Here is a 16,079-nt window from a genome sequence, read left to right as displayed (position 1 = left end):
AAATAAATAATAACAATCAGAGCACCGATTTCACATAATGTAAATAATAAGATTCGTACACATATTGTAGTGAATCAGACATGACAATATTACAATGACGCATGTAAAAATTAGTGAAAGTGCACGCACAATGCAAAACGTTGTAGACATACCATAGACCCGTCATGTTGCATTTGAGATACATGAGAGAGGACTGAAAAGGCGGATGGGGGTAAGGGAAGTACAAGTGGGTTATGAGAGAAAGGAAGAAAAAATAAATATTTAAGTGAGTTGACTACAGGTCTATGCTGCGTTGTTGAAGACACATCAAAAAACCTTTGGCTTACCTATCTGCTTATTACAAGAAAGCATAGTGTCGTAGTGGTGGGCTAAATCCCATCAGACTCATGAAAAAAGGCGCTTGAAGAAACAAAGGTAAAAAGTGCAATATCAATAACTGGTTCCGATAGGAAACGACTAAGTGTATATTTCTCATGTTGGTAGTGCTATTCGCGCCCCTTCTAAGGTTGTTTATTATAGTGAAGGCCATACGCGCTGTAACTGAATAAATCTGCCTAATTCATAATTACAGCTGTTTGGGAACGTGATGTTCTTAACTGTGCGCACAACTCAAATACTGTTGGTGCGGTTAGAAACATATCCATGACTATTATATAACGTTAATAGTATTTATAAGCTCCCTGTGTTGAAATTCTACAAACATAAAATAGAATACTGCGTTGGGTTGAAAACCCGAGCGCGGTGTCAGAAACATTGTTCGCGTAGAAGCATGATAACATATTTATGGTTCCCGAGTGGGGTTCCGCGTGTGGTGCGGACCTTTTGTTAATTGGTAGCACCATGTGGGTGGGCTTGGAGTCCCCACTAGGGCTTACCTGGAAATATCACTGCTCGTGCATCACGCATCGGATTCAGGAAATGGGAGTCAGTCCCCTGTCCTAAGTTGTAGTCTAGCGTTGCTATGACGAACATGTGGTCCTACCTCCGTTTCCCTAGTCGGCAGGCTGTCGGCCATGTTTTTGGACAGTATACTGTTTAAATATAGTGATTACGTGTAGCTAGGTGAGAAAGTCTGGCATTTAGAGATGCCATGTAGTAAATGTGTATAAGTACTAGAGCCTGTGTGCCTGAAGGAAGCAATCATGTAATAAAATCTCCTGGTCCTGTGTCTAGGGGACATATTTGTATAAGGTTATTAGTTGTCCATCCATTGGACTCATTCTGATTGGTGTGTCCATAGACAATAATGGACCCCGTTTATTCGAGATGTATTCCCTGCCATCTGGGCGAATTATGGGAAATGCAGTCCAAGTTGCACACTCATGTTATAGCTATTATGGTGTCTATGTAAAAATGAAGGTATCGTAACTGGTAATCAGAAAAAAAAGTAGTTAAATTCACTTACAGTACGTTGTTCCCAGTGTATTATGGGAAGTGTAGTCCAAGTTAAGTGTTCATATAATATGTTTTCTGTCAGAGTGAAAATACAAATAACATGATTAAGTAATTTACATATCCTTGTAATACAAATCTCTGGGCAAGATGCCCTGTGTTCCGTGATATGCCAATTTTTCCATGGTATGCACATCTTCTCCAGGCCGTGCATTGCGAAAAGCCTAGATTTATCTGTGTGCACCCCGGGTCTTTCGTGGTCCTTGTTATTTTCTGATGGCATTGTATTGTTTCAAGGTGCTACTTCCTTATCATCCGGGTGATTCTTGAGTGTCATAAAAAAATAGGACATATCCTTGTCTATGTTTAGACCGATTTCAACCCACCTGAAATGGTTAATAAGTTTTGCCACTTCCTGGCATAGCAGCAGTTCGATTTCCTCCTCTGCGCCCCAGGGCAACTCTTTTGAGACCAATACATTTGATGTGTTCATCATCCATCTGGTGAAGGCGCTGCCCCTAGCAGTAGCTAGGGGCAGATTTTTATCTCGACTACCGATCACTGATAAATGTTCTCTAATCCTGAAACCAAGTTCTCGGATTGTGCTGCCGATGTAGACCTTCCTGCAAATGCATATGATTGCATATATAACATACTTCGATTTGCTCTCGAGAGAAGGTCCTTTGTGGAAGAGGTATGGTAGGGCAGATGGACATGTCCAGAAGGTCCGGGCACCATGCCTTCCTGGCCCAATCCGCAGCTATTCGGATCATGGATTTCCAGAAGGTTCTCAACCGCCTGATCACGTGAGGCATTACGGGGACTGGAGGAAACGCATACAGGAGTGGAACGTCCCAGTCCACTATGAACGCGTTGCCTAGAGCTCCTCCTGAAGTAAATTCCGTGTAGCAGAACAGCTCACACTTCCGGTTGACACTGGTCGCAAACAGATCCACTTGAGGGGTTCCCAATAGGGGGAACATCTCTTGAAGGACTTCCTGAGCCAGTTCCCACTCGTGGGAGACTGTGCTCTGCGTGCTTAGAGCGTTCGCCGCCGTGTTCTCCTCTCCGGCTAGGTGAACTGCTGAGAAGGAGATTCCTTCTTGAATTGCCCAGAACCAGAGCGGCTATGCCTCTTGCACAGTGATATTCACCCTGCACATCTCTTGTTGAGGTAATACATGGCCACTGTGTTGTCCGTCATTATCAGGACGTTCTTTTCCCCATAAGAGGGCAGGAAGGGCTTCAGCACTAGTATGATCGCTCTCGGCTTCAAAAGGTTGATGTGCAGTTTGGACTCTGACAAAAGACCAACGACTGCCGATTGTCAGATCGTTGGCTTCACACCCCGTGAGTGAGGTGTCCATCACTACAATCATCTACGGTCATGGTTGCCAAAAGGGTTCTCCCTTCAGAATGTTGTCCTCGCAGACCCACCACAGAAGGTCATGTGTGACTGCTTGGAACCTGAAGGTCTGACATCCAGCCTGAGAATGGGGGCCATTGAGTCCTGAGATCGATTGGAGAGATTTCATTCTCTGGAAAGCCTCTAGCACCATGAAAATGCAGGATGCCGTGAGGCTGAACAACCTCAAAAACATTTTACAAAAAAACAAAATCTTTCAAAAGGCCGGGAGACGCTGGCCATTCTGAAATTTGGTGACTATCTGCAGAATGTCTTGAGCCCTCAACTCGGGTGGCAAGGTTTTCTCCCCCCCCCCCCCTAGGATGCATCTAGGACTGCACTGATGAATTGAAGCCTTTGAGATGGTATCATTTGGGATTTGGGACTTCTTGAAGTTGAGGGAGAACCCAGTCTGTGGAGGGAGGGACAGGTGGAGCTGAGATGTAGCAGGGCCTTTACTGGAGAACGTGCCCTGCTCAGCCAATCTTTCAAGTAGGGGTAGACGTGAATCCCCCCCACCCCCCGTCTCCTGAGACTTGCTGTCGCCATCAACTTGGTGAAAAGCCTTGGGGCGGAGGTCAGCCAAAATGGCAGAACTCGAAACTGATCATGAGAACCGCCAGCAGTGAACCTCGGGTACCCTTCTGTGCGTGTGATGGATTGGCACATGAAAGTAAGCATCCTGAAGGTCCAATGATAACATCCAGTCCTTAAGTTGGAGGGCCTGAAGGATCTGAGAAAGGGTAACCATCTTGAACTTATCCTTCTTGAGGAACTTCAAGTCTCTCAAGTCCAAGATGGGTCTCAATCCTCTGTCCTTTTCGGGGGATTAGAAATTAAGGGGAATACCAACCTTTGTTCCTCTCCGCTACAGGTAGCGGTCTGTAGCACATTTCTCCAGTAGGGTCAAAATGTCCTACACAAGGAGCAGATCTGAAACTTTGAAAGAGTTTTTCCCTGGTGGATGAGTCAAAGGCCTTTTTAGAAAGGAACGCCCATAACCCTGGGATACTGTTTCCAAAGCCCATGCATCTGAAGTAATGCTGTAACGCCATTCTTTCAGATGCTTTGAGAGTGCCACCCACAGGGTTTGTGGACTAAGGCCTCAGAGAGGTTTTTAGGCGGCTGATGCAGCGGCTGAGGGTAAAGTAGCGATTGCCTGGGCGGTCTTAGCACCTCGTCCCCGTCAACCACGGGGGAAATCTTCACTGACCTCACAGATTTGACAGTCCTCTCCCTCTTCCAACTGAGGAGTAATAGCGAAAAGATCTGCCCCTCCAAGCTGTTCTAGTGGGGCGGGTTTGTGGCTGTCTGATTTCAGCATCAAGGGATTTGGCTGCTGCTTTGGAGGTCTGCAGCTTCTCCAGGCTCTACCTTGATGCCAAATAAATGTGTGCCGTCAAAGGGCAGGTTAAGTCTGGATTGCACATCCAGAGCAAAACCAGACTTTAACCAGACAAATCTGCACATTACAGTGCTAGCTGCCATAGTCCTTGTTAGGGAGAATTCTCTCTTTAGGCTGAATTTCCTAACCTAGTGTGTCCCCCAGCAGCTTTGCTGGATTTCTGGAGTTTGTTTTTTTATCCTGCCAAGAGAGACTCTTTTTCTCCCACTCTTGGACATGATTTATGGTGTTCCTTTGACTGTTAATGTGTTTTATGGGCTATGGGGTCCTTTACTCCATAGGGTCTCGTGTTTTTACTATGTGTGTTACACAGCACCCTCCGTGCAGTAACACAGGGGTGTCATAGTGACACCCCACCATAGACTCCATACCCTGAGACTGACTACTGTCTCCCAGGGCATGTAAAGTTACCATTGGCTTTACTACACCCAAATGATTAACAGAAACCAGTACAAACCATCATATTGTGGACGTACTGGTGGGGGCAATTTGATTGCCCCGAGGTCTGTTAGTCGAGGGGGCACGTCTCCGTCCCCCCTGATCGAGTTTTGGCTGGTGGCAGTGGAAACTACTTTTTATATTCGACCGCGAATATTTCCCTATGGGATTTTCCCATTGTTCGAGGCTACCAACTTTAATTATTTAATTCTCATAGCCTCGAACATACTGCCGGTTTATTTATTTAATATTAATTCATCGGTTGGTATTTTTTGCCAGGACTCTATTCTTAAATGGCGTTTGTGTTCTCTTCTGTGACTCCAACCCAAGTCGAGCCCTTTGTTCCACTTTTTGGCGGGCTTCTCCACAGAAGCCTCCAAAAGTGGTGGCATGCCGTCTGGGTTCCACAGGGGGTGTGGGAGGGGGTTTAGGCACCCTGGACTGAGTTACCTTGGTAACTCAAGTCGCACTCTTGTGTGATTGGCCCAAGTGGTGAGCCGGCCGGCTCACCACTTAGCATGTTTGATTGACAGCTAGGCTGAGTGAATGGAGGTATGCTGCATAAAAGCAGGGCTTTGGGGACTGGAACTTCAGAAGTCGCCCAGGACCCGAGAATCCGACGAGGGAGAAGCTGAGCCGACCTACCACGACGACACCACCGGTGGAGCCCTGCGGAACCGACTCACCACTTCCAGACGACAGAGAAAATCTCCCGGCTGGAGAGGCTTCTTCCCCTGACTGGTGGGCACAACCAGTTTACCTTCTTCTCTTCGCACCCCAGACCGGTCTGTGGTCGAATTGCCCGTGCCAAGCACCCCGGCAGCCGGATAGCCACTTACCAATGGACCACAAATCAACGGACCGCTCCTTGTACCTGAGAAACTCAGGTTTCTTCCCTGTCAGTGCAACAGACTCCTGTCTTTCTCCCCGACGAGATCCACACTTCCCCGGGCGAAGCACCGACTTGCATCCGCTGCCAGGAACAACTGCCCCGCTGGAGTATTCTCACCACTTTAAGGTACCGTGTCCGCCAGGCCTCCCTTTCTAAAGATTGCGACAAGGTAATAATAACCCCTTAACCTTCTGGACTGGGCTGGCCGCCTTGACCCTCTAACTAGTCCCTTTCTTTGGTCCAACTCCTTTTTGAACCGTTACAAGAGTTTGTGCACTGCAACCGTGTGACCTTGGACACATTTCGTTTTGATCCGCTTAAAGCGGATCCGGCCTACTGACTCTGAATTCACGGCGTTACTTTGCCTTCCTCTCTTGTTGTGTTCGTGAAAAAGTGTTGGGATCTGTTTCAATTTATTCTGGTTTTTTCTCTCCCTTTTTAAAACGAATTATTAGAGTGGCATCTACGTTAAGTGCTCACCAATGTCTGAAAATAAGTGGGGCTTTCCTTAAGACTGGTCTAATATTCTTTTAAGGGTGTGTAGATCTTTTAGTGACCGTGTTTTTGAATTGCTTACTCATAGTGCCTGTGTGTTTTTCTAGATGTGGTTTTAAATAAATGATTATATCTCTTTTACACCAAGCCCTGGTCACTGTCTATGGTGTTCTCTTGACCTATTGTGAATATTCTGTATACTGCCTAACTCTTCTTGAGGGAAGTCTGACTGCTCAGCCACAGCTACCAAGTGAATCTGTGTGGTACAGACTGCTACCAAGTGGGTTTACTGCCAAACACCTGTAGTCCTAAATCTTTTGCAGTGGTCCCAGAGGGAACTGCACAGGTTTCTGCCTAACAGTCCTACTGATACGGTCAGCAGAGTCCAGACCAGTTTGAAGGGATTCGCACATTGCATCCTTTCCATCTTTGACAATATTTTCAAAATCGTCTTTCTGCCCCCTTTGGGGATATGTTCAGCCGCCATCAATATACAATCCCATAGGGTGAATGTGAATTTAGCCAGTGGGAGACTGTGCTGCCTGCTCAGAGTGTTTGCCACTGTGTTCTCCTCTCCGGCTAGATGAACTGCTGAGAAGGAGATTCCTTCTTGAATTGCCCAGAACCAGAGCACATGGTATTTTCCGACTTAAGGCCCATACTCCCTGCAGAGAAGACCTTTGCCAAATCCTCATATCACTGGCAATGGGGTGAAAGTATTTTCAACTTCGTTCGAGGCCTTTGTCATGTGCGTCGACAATGGCGTTGAAGTCTTCGACGACGTAGTGGTCTTCAACCGTTAAGGTGTCGAAGGTTTCTTAGACAGTGATATCGAATCTTTTAGCGCCCATGACATCGAATACTATTTTTGAAAGAATTTTTTCTCCACTCTAAGGAACATCCGAAGGCTCCTGAGGAGTTTTTCTCCTGGACACCCAGGTCAGAACGCGCACAGGTTTTGTCCTTTGCCTTTTCTGTCGAGTTTGTCGACATGGGAATGGCTCTTACTCGAGGGGGTTGAGGCCGCATTCTCTATTACTTTGAGCATTTTCAGTCTGAATCACTGCCATTCAGCCGGTAAGGCAGATTTGGTAAGGAAAGCAACCTGTTCCGGGGAGAACTCGACGATGGAGACTGATCTGTGATGCCTTTTCTTCGAACGCTGTGAGGACGATGACGAGTGGTGACAACCACCCCAGGATGGGGACCTTTTAGCTTTCTTCCGATGGGGAGAGTCGCTTCTCCACTCGTCAGAGGCTCGGTTCTTCAAGAAAGTTGTCAAAAGGGATTTATGCGACCTACCAGCAGCTAACTTCCTTCAACTGTCTTCCAATGCTTTCGCCGTCATCGATAGGCAGGCCCCACAATCCGATGTCTTGAGTGGACCTTAGAGTTATGAGTGGATCCTAAGCACCCCAAACACTTGAACGGGGGTCCGTAAGGGACAGTTTTTCACCCGAAGTCGTGGCATTTTCTGAGCCCCAGTCTCGGAGTTGACGATGATGCCATTTTTCGAACTAAAATCGATAGGTTTCTTGAAGGAACCGAAGTGTGCCGATCTTCTGAAGCGATAGCTTTGGCATGGCAGAAAAACGGAACTGAAGCCAACGGTCACTGCGCATGCTATATAGCAGGAATGACGTAGACATTGAGATGAGGCCCTTGAGGGACATCGAGTGGACAGACATTGAAGCGCAGCGCCTCCTGCTGGAAAACATTTCCAGAGCAGCTAAAGCTGGATATGGAGATATAAGATGAGGAATACATGGGAGGACAATCCATTCAAAAGAGGATAAGGAAAGAGGAATATATAAGCTGCTCGCATCTTAAGCAACAGGTGATAGAGGACTGCCTGTCCGACTGCCATTTGCCTTCTGGTATCTTCCTCCACGCAATAATGCTTGGCAAACGTACGGAGCATGCTCTATGTGGCCACTCAAAATACATCTTTCAAAGACACTGCCGCTTGGAATGCTGCCGATGCTGCTCTTCCTTATGTGGAGTGTGCTATTGGCAGAGACGGTAGGGGATTGCCTCTTATCTAGTGACAGTGGGTGATACAGGTCAACATCCAGAGGTCTACACCTTGTTTGTAGATGCATCAACCTTTGCTACGGCCTGCAAAGACGACAAAGTCTTGCTGAAGATCTAAAGTCTTTCGTCCTCTGCATTTAGAATTTGTTCAGCCACAGTGTGACTGCTTAAAAAGGTGGGTAATACTATCCGCCCAGGCAATGTATTCTCCAAAATCACTTTAGGCATGGATCTTGGGTGTGGCCGAAGACTGGCCCGATGCTTTTGGAAGATTGTAAAGGGTGACTCAATGGATAATGCCTGCCGCTCCCCAATGCGGCTAGTTGAGGTGATGGCTACTAGAAAGGCTACTTTCCAAGACAGGAACCGAAGGACAGACCTATGAATAGGTTCATAGGGCGCACTCATCAGTCCTGTCAAGACAGTGTTGACTCCAGGAAAGGATGGGCATCTGTTCTCCAGGGAAGGTGCACATGAATCCCTTAAGGAAAACTTTAACTGATGTGTCGGAGACCAGAGATACTTGATGAGGCCTTGTGGTGTATGCGGAAATGGTAGAGAGGTGCGCCTTGATAGGCGGCTGGGCTAGTCCACTCTTTGCCAAGTGAAGGAGATGGGCAAGATGTGTTCCACAGAGGCTGAAAATGGGTCTGTGCTTCATTGTGCGCACCATACATTGAAACACTTCCACTTCTATGTTTATGTCCGACGCATGGATGGTGCCCTGCCACTTTAACAATGCCCCAGCACTCAGAGTCTAGTGCAAGGAAGGTTATGGAATCTTTGCTGTTGAGGTACCATCCCCTGGGAGACAGACCGGCGGGTTTAATGGTAGAGCAGGTTGCCCTGGTGTTGAGACAGTAGATGCAACTGTAGTCGGTGACTGGGGGTAGGGGTGGCGGCGGCCTCCCTTGACATTTGAAGCGTTGCATACCACACTGGGTCTGTGCATGGTTGCTCCTTCATCCTTCCGAGTACATGTGGTATCAGCAGGGTCGGAGGGAAGCTGTGTAAAAAACGTCCCTGTCCAAGCCACTGAGAATGCATCAGACTGATTCTCTGGGTATCTGGAAGCAAATTGGCTGCATTTCCTGTGGTCGAATGTGGCAAATCAATCTACTTTGGGCTTCCCCCCACCTGGCAAACAGCCTACCCAGCTCCCGTTTGCTCAATTCCCATTTGAGGGATTGCAAAAATTCTCTGCTGAGCATGTCCTTGTCAAGCACAGCTTGACAGTGTGCAATACCCAGGTTTCTTGATATTTCAGGAGTAGGACTCCTTCAATGTTGGTTTTCAGTATGTTTTGGATGGGTATTGCCTTTGATGTACGCCAGGATGAATAAAGGTGAATGCCAAGGGTCCAGTTCAAGCACCTCTAATGAAGTAGAACACGAGAAACAGTAGAACCAAACCCCCCCCCCCCAAGACTACATCACCTCCCATTATTAGCGTGGTGAAAAGGCAGTGCAAGCACTGATCTGGGAGGTTGGCAGGTGGCATCCAATAACGTCCAGTAAAGAAAAAGTGAAAAAGTGCTGGGTCCAGAGAGTCAAGCTGAATCCAAAAAGGACATCAAGGAGGAGGGTTTCAGAGGAATGGCATAATCTCGAAGAAAATAAAAAAATATGGCTCTCAAGACAGGTAAGCGCTAAAAGGAACAGAGAACAAAATCAGATACAGGCAAAAGCAGGTGGCAACCCAGGAGATAGTTGTTCTGGCTTATTCCTTGCCTTCCTAAGGAACTAGGGAGCTTTGAGATGCGTGTTTGTCAGGGCAGTGTTGACCTTTATTCTGAGAGCTAAACCCAAGCAAGGGTATGGCAACGTGTAGGTATGGCAACGTGTAGGTATGGCAATGTGTAACCATGGCAACAGGTAACAATAGCAGCATTGTGGACATGCAAATGTTGCAGAGTACAGGCGGGGCTAGGGAAGCGTGACCGTCTCCATGAAAACTGACAGTGGAGCGGCCACGCGAGAAACAAGGAGCCCCCGCCGCAAATTACATCCTTCAGTGCACGCCTCCAGGAGATGGAGCCGAGAGGGGAGTACCCTCCAATGTCTCTACAGGACGGTTGAGTGGGCATTGCTCACACGCATTACAGTCCTCTAGGATTTTGTCCTTTCCGAGGAGTTGCTTTGCCCTCAGGTGGAAATTGTTCTTGAGGGCCCAGTACCAGAATCTTTGCGCTTCTAGCGACAAGATGTTGGATTTTGTTCCCCCTTGCTGGTTTGTATAGTGCATTGACGTTGTGTTGTACATTTGAATCATCACCAAATGACCGGTGATGGCTGGTTGGAATTACTTCAGCGCCCAGCAAATTGCCCTCAGCTACAGCACATTTATGTGAAGGCAGAGTCTTTTTCCGACCACACTCACTCGCAGGTCTCCCAAATGAGTGGCCCCATCCTGATGGAGGCATGACTGTCTGGAGCAGTAACGTTGATGTGGGTGTTTGGAATGGCATAAGTTGGTCTCTTTAGCCCATCACTTCAATTCCCTGTTGAATGTTGGTGTGAGGTGCCCGACATCCTCCCATGATGCGCTGTACTGCACCCATTGCTTGTCCAGTTCTTCTTGAATAGGTCTCATTTTCAGTTTGCATTTCGGTAAGAGGAAGATACAGGAAGACATCATGCCAAGGAGGGACTAGTATCGTCGTACCATGGACCTTACATTCTCTTGAAACCAAGTGACCAGTCCTAGTATCACTTCCACTCTGTCTGGGGATGGACGTACCCTTGGGATAGGAGTATCCAGATCAGATCCCAAAACAATCGAGGTCTGCGCTGGCACAAGAAACAACTTCCTTGTGATGGTAAATCCTAGGTCCTGAAGCAGGGCTGTAGTCTGTGCCACTGATTCCGATGTCAAGGTACGGGAAGACCTCTACTCCTGATCGTCTTTAGATGTGCGCCCACTGAGGCCAGCCATTTTGTGAACACTCATGTTACTGATTTGAGTCCGAAGGGGCGCACCTTGAACTAGAAATGGTCTCTCCCTACCAAGAAGTGAAGAAACTGGCTGTGCGAGGTGTGGATCGGAATATGAAAGTAGGAGTCTTCTAGGTCTAGGGTGGCTAGAAAATTGCCCCTTTTCAGCCATGGAAGGACCATCTGGAGTGATGTCATCTTGACTTTGAGGCGACCTATGAACTTGAGGGCCCTTGGATCTAGTATTGGACGCCACTGTCCAATCTTCTTAATCAGGAAGTGTGAATAAAACCCTTTTACTGGTTTCTAGAGCGGGACCCGCTCTATTGCGACCTTCAGCAGTAGTTTGTTGACTTTCACCATAAGTTCTATCAGATGTGCGTTTCTTGATCGAGGAGGCCGTGGTGGAGGTCGGTGAAGGAAATCTATGGTATGGCCTCCCTGCACAACACGTAACACCCACTTGTCCAAAGTGACAATGTCCCAGTGTTGTAGGTGCAATGTGGGAGGCGCAGTGCCCTAAAGTGAATTTTTCTTCGCATGGGCCCTGCAATGGCTGGATCCCCTTTTGCCTCTTTGGGTCCAGTACCTGGAAGAGGTCTGTTGATATCAACCCATCTGACGATGAGCCTTGTGTCTGCAAGGATCTGCCATAGGATATGTATCTAGCGCTTGCGCCTCGAATAGACGAACACTGAAAACTAGCGCTACTCCTCCTTCTTGACCTCTCGGCTGCATTTGACCTGGTGGACCACAAGGTCTTATGCAGCCACTTGGACTCAGCAGCCTACTTCACCAAGGAGGCCATAGTATGGATACAGTCCTTTCTCAGTAATAGGACTACGAGAGACTCTCTCCTGCAGCAGCAGACCCCATCCCCATTACTTGCGGGGTGCCCCAGGATTCATGTGTTTCGCAGACCCTATATAATGTATTTACCAAGCCCCTTTTTGATGATCTGGACCATCTGGGTATCACCTACACTAACTATGCAGATGATACTCGGATCCTCTTACCACTTACTGGGGATTATGATAAGGATTTGGCCTTGGTGAATAGGATCTATAGCATCTATAGCATCGTTCAGGCATGGATGGCCAATCACAGTCTCTGCCTGAACAATGACAAAACGGAGCTCATCATCCTTGGCACTACCTCCCGCCTCACCAGATTAGGCCCCGATTACTACTCTTTCACCATTGATGGGAATTCCATTAGAGTGGCCAAAGAAGTAAAACAGGTAAACACCTAGGCTTCATCCACTGCAAATACCTGTAAATTAATTTGAGCAGGCAAACAATTCCAATCTCCTAACATCTGTATGATACTAGCCAGAGCGCTTATCCTGTCCAAATTGGACTACTGTAATGCTCTACATTGGATCAAACAAAAAACATCATCAAGATAATACAGATACTTCAGAACAATGCCCTCGGAGCGGCACTCAGCATAACTAAGAAAGAACATATTTCTGAGACTAGGCGACAACACAAGTGGCTATCCACTTACGATAAAATCAGACTGAAAACAACATCTCTCATCCATAAATGCCTAAACAGTAAGGCCCCATGTTACTTGACAGAAAGAATCATCAGAAAATCATCAAGTAGACCCACTAGAACAGCCAACACTGTCTACTTGTACCACGTTTCAAACTCTACAATTGGGGGCTCCAGTTTCCCTGCTAAGTCAGAACAATTGTGGAATTCCCTGCCACCACCCCTGAGAATGGCTCAAACATTTACCAAATTCAGATTACTTGTCATTCTCTTTGAACCAGTTAAACTGTTCCAGCTATACACCACATGTAAATAAACCTCAACTGCCTTGTATATTACACTTCCCCCTGTACATTTCTGCACCATCATATGTATATATCCTATGTATGTATACCCTCTTCCGATGTCTGTATATTATGACTTGTACTTATACCTCAAGTAACATGCTAAATACTTTTTTTTAATTCTATGCCTGTATATCTTTTCACTATGTCTGTATACTATAATCTGTACTTATACCACATGTAACGAAGATAAATGCCTTCTTGCATCTTCTGCGCCCCGATACCCTCGGGTCTGGCGTGCACTAAAACTAACAAAAAAAAAGTCTGGCTTTGTGTGACCTCGTAGGCACAAACAAAGGTGCAAATTTGTGGGACTTGTATTTTTTCGCAAGTCTTGCCACCAGCACAGGTGTGAAGAGCAGAGTGGCCAATATCTTCTCACTGCTTCCAAGAGTGCGTCGAAAATTGACATTGTGGTAACTGTTCAGCATCTTTTGTCTCCATGTTCATGAAGAACTGATGTCTTCTCAGTCGCAACCTGAATTTTGAAGATTTCAGCTGATTTGGCAATGGTGAATGAAACAAGACTTATCTGGCAGAGAAGCACCATCCAGAGAATTCCCGGTCTGCTTTTCAATGATATGGGTGTCCCATTCATCCGGCTCTTTGTCAGGTGTATCGCTGGGCAGCTCGCCATCCTCCGACTCCTCTCCCTGCGGCTCAGGGTCAGAAAAATCCCTGAAAGGGTCTTCCCCCATCTGGGTCTTGCCATTCATAGACTAATAGCAGATGGGGCCCTGCACCCCCCCCCCCCCCCCCAAGAGTCCTCTGTGGCAAGTAACGTGGCAGAGAAGGAGAACACCTCAGTTTCTGCGGAGTGGATGGTGATCTATTCCTAGGGGACCGTCACCCTCGGGGGTTTGTGAGAAGTAGTACTCTGACACCAAGTGCTGATTTAACGTGGTTTTTATTATTACAGCACACCTTAACTTCTGGTTATCCCGTGTTCCGTCCTCGGTCTGGTCGTTGTTGCTTCTCAATGACCGTACCCCCACCCCCTCAGTTAACTGTCAGGGTGTCCCCTTAAGAAGGAAAGACCCACCCTTTTATGCCAGAGGTTCCCTCAGGGGCGGCATTCCGCACTTACCCTAGCTCGATCATGCAGGTTTAACCTCTCCCTCGATGGCAGCATTCCACATCTGCAGTAACCAGCTCATGTGATAGTTTATTTTTATCTCGCTCATACATGTGTTAACTTCTCTCGGAGACGAATGGCAGAAGAATTGTCTCCCACAACCTTTACGCCATGTTTTCAACCCCATCTACTTCAAAGTATCTGCCTCAAGTTAGTTGGTCACCACGTACTACAAAAACTATTGAGCCAAAGAACAGTAACTCTGAAATAAACTTTGCAGTGAGTGGATGGCATCACTTATCGCACACTGCAAAACAATCGCCTCTTGGCACTGGTCACCACTACAAAGAGCTTTGCTAATCAAAGCAAGCACCATGGACGTGGAGCAAAAGCTCATTTTAAGAATCTTTTCAAATGGATTCCTGCCCAATACATGCAGGTAAAATGTCCACTGTTTAGGGCCCCAAAGCAGAGGCCACCACAGAAAGAGTGGCCTTTCAAACAGTGAGCAGGTCTATACTGGTCGATCTTCGAGCGAGTTGGTTATTGTAGCAATGGATTCATGTAGCGGAGGATCGCTCCACATAGGGAGACAGATGTAGGTGGGCACACAATATACTTATATGCCTTTACTGAACACTTGGTCTGCCTCTTGCCCGTCTCCAAGATCACCCCAGTGAGCCATGTTGTGACAAGGGGAAAGGAGGAAAAGGCAAAGATTAGGGCAGGATGCTCCCCCAAATACCCCAAAGGAAAAGAAAGACACTAGGTTAAAGCTACAGACACACAAAAGAAAAGGCGGGCAAAGGAATGATTGTGTAGGGTCCTTTTAGTAGTTGTTTGCATATTTATCCTTCTCTTGCAGTACACCAGCAGTTTTTTTTTTTGTGTTTTGTAAAAAGGGCAAAATAAAGGGACACTATATATACAGATAATCTAAACAACTGCATATTTAAACCTTGAAAAAATATAGAGTCCTTTTAAATCTTAACCAATGTAAAAGTCCTTAAAAAAAATAGGCATTGCCCCATTACATATGTGACAAATCTGAGGCTGTCGTCCCTTCTCCCCTTTTGGGGGGGAGATCTTTTCCATGGGGGCGGGCTGATGCGTACACACTGCACCGAGTAAGGATCACATGGAGAAGGAAGCTGCCAGATGAGAAATGAAAGCCAGAACCGTGTCGATGGTAGCTTCTGTGGGGTCCAGCTGCTTGCTAAACACCAGTGACAGAAACTGAGCCATTTGCTCCTATACTGAGACCTCGTCAAAGGTTTTCTAGCCGCCTGGATGATAAGCATATTATTCACGGACAAACAAACTTTCTAAAGATTTGAACTCCGGGACCAGGCCGCCAAGCTGAATGATTGTGGGGAGGTGTGCCACATCCGCTGATCGCTCTGGTGAAGCAGGTCAGGAATCAGCGGAAGCCTGATCGGTGAGCAGACTGAACAATGCTGAAGCTCCGAAAACCAGAATCTGGCAGGCTACCACGGGGCTATGAACAGGAGAGTGCAATTCGACGGGTTCCTGAGCTTGCATAGCGCCCAGTGAATCAGAGGAAGAGGCGGGAAGGTGTAGGCCCTCATGTTGTGCCACGGAATCTCGAGAGCATCCCTCAGGGAAGAAGCTCTGAGCCCGTTCCTGGAAGCATAAAGAGGAAGTTTCCTGTTTGATGACGCCACAAAGCGGTCCACTTCTGGAGTACCCCAATGGCAAAAGGTCAGAGGATCTCCTTCTTCAGCTCCTACTCGTAGCTAACCACCGCTCGCCGGCTGAGAGAGTCTGCCGTTACATTCAGCTGGCCCAGAATGTGTACAGCCAACAGCCAAACACTGTGCTGAATGGCCCATTGCCAAATCTGAATGGTTAGATCTACAAGGGGAGGTGACCGGGTACCCCCCCCCCGGCTTGTTGACGTAAAACATTGATACCGCATTGTCTGTGCAGATGCGGACCACTTTGAGCGCCAGGAAAATCGGCAGACGCTTCAGGTAATTTATGTGAAATTGTCCTGCGGCAACCACAGTTCGAAAACCTGGCGATGATCCAGGAGTTTGTCATAATGGTCACATGAGGGGAGGGCTCCTGAAAGGGAACACCCACCGACAGATTGCTGGAAGATGACCACCATAGGAGATCTGTCATCATGCAGGGTGGAACCGGA

General features: G+C 47.3%; 1 protein-coding gene across 5 annotated transcripts in view; it reads right to left on the bottom strand.

Moving 5' to 3' along the window:
* LOC138467840 (protein-L-isoaspartate(D-aspartate) O-methyltransferase) overlaps positions 1 to 16,079 on the bottom strand; it is a 735,278-nt gene that overhangs the window by 350,998 nt on the left and 368,201 nt on the right. The gene's annotated exons all lie outside the window — the stretch shown is intronic.

Source organism: Ambystoma mexicanum, chromosome 4q, assembly GCF_040938575.1.
Source record: "Ambystoma mexicanum isolate Mex_15411 chromosome 4q, UKY_AmexF1_1, whole genome shotgun sequence".
Classification (NCBI taxonomy): Eukaryota; Metazoa; Chordata; class Amphibia; order Caudata; family Ambystomatidae; genus Ambystoma; species Ambystoma mexicanum.
The sequence above is the reverse complement of the archived record's forward strand: the minus strand, read 5'-3'. Positions and strand labels throughout refer to the sequence as shown.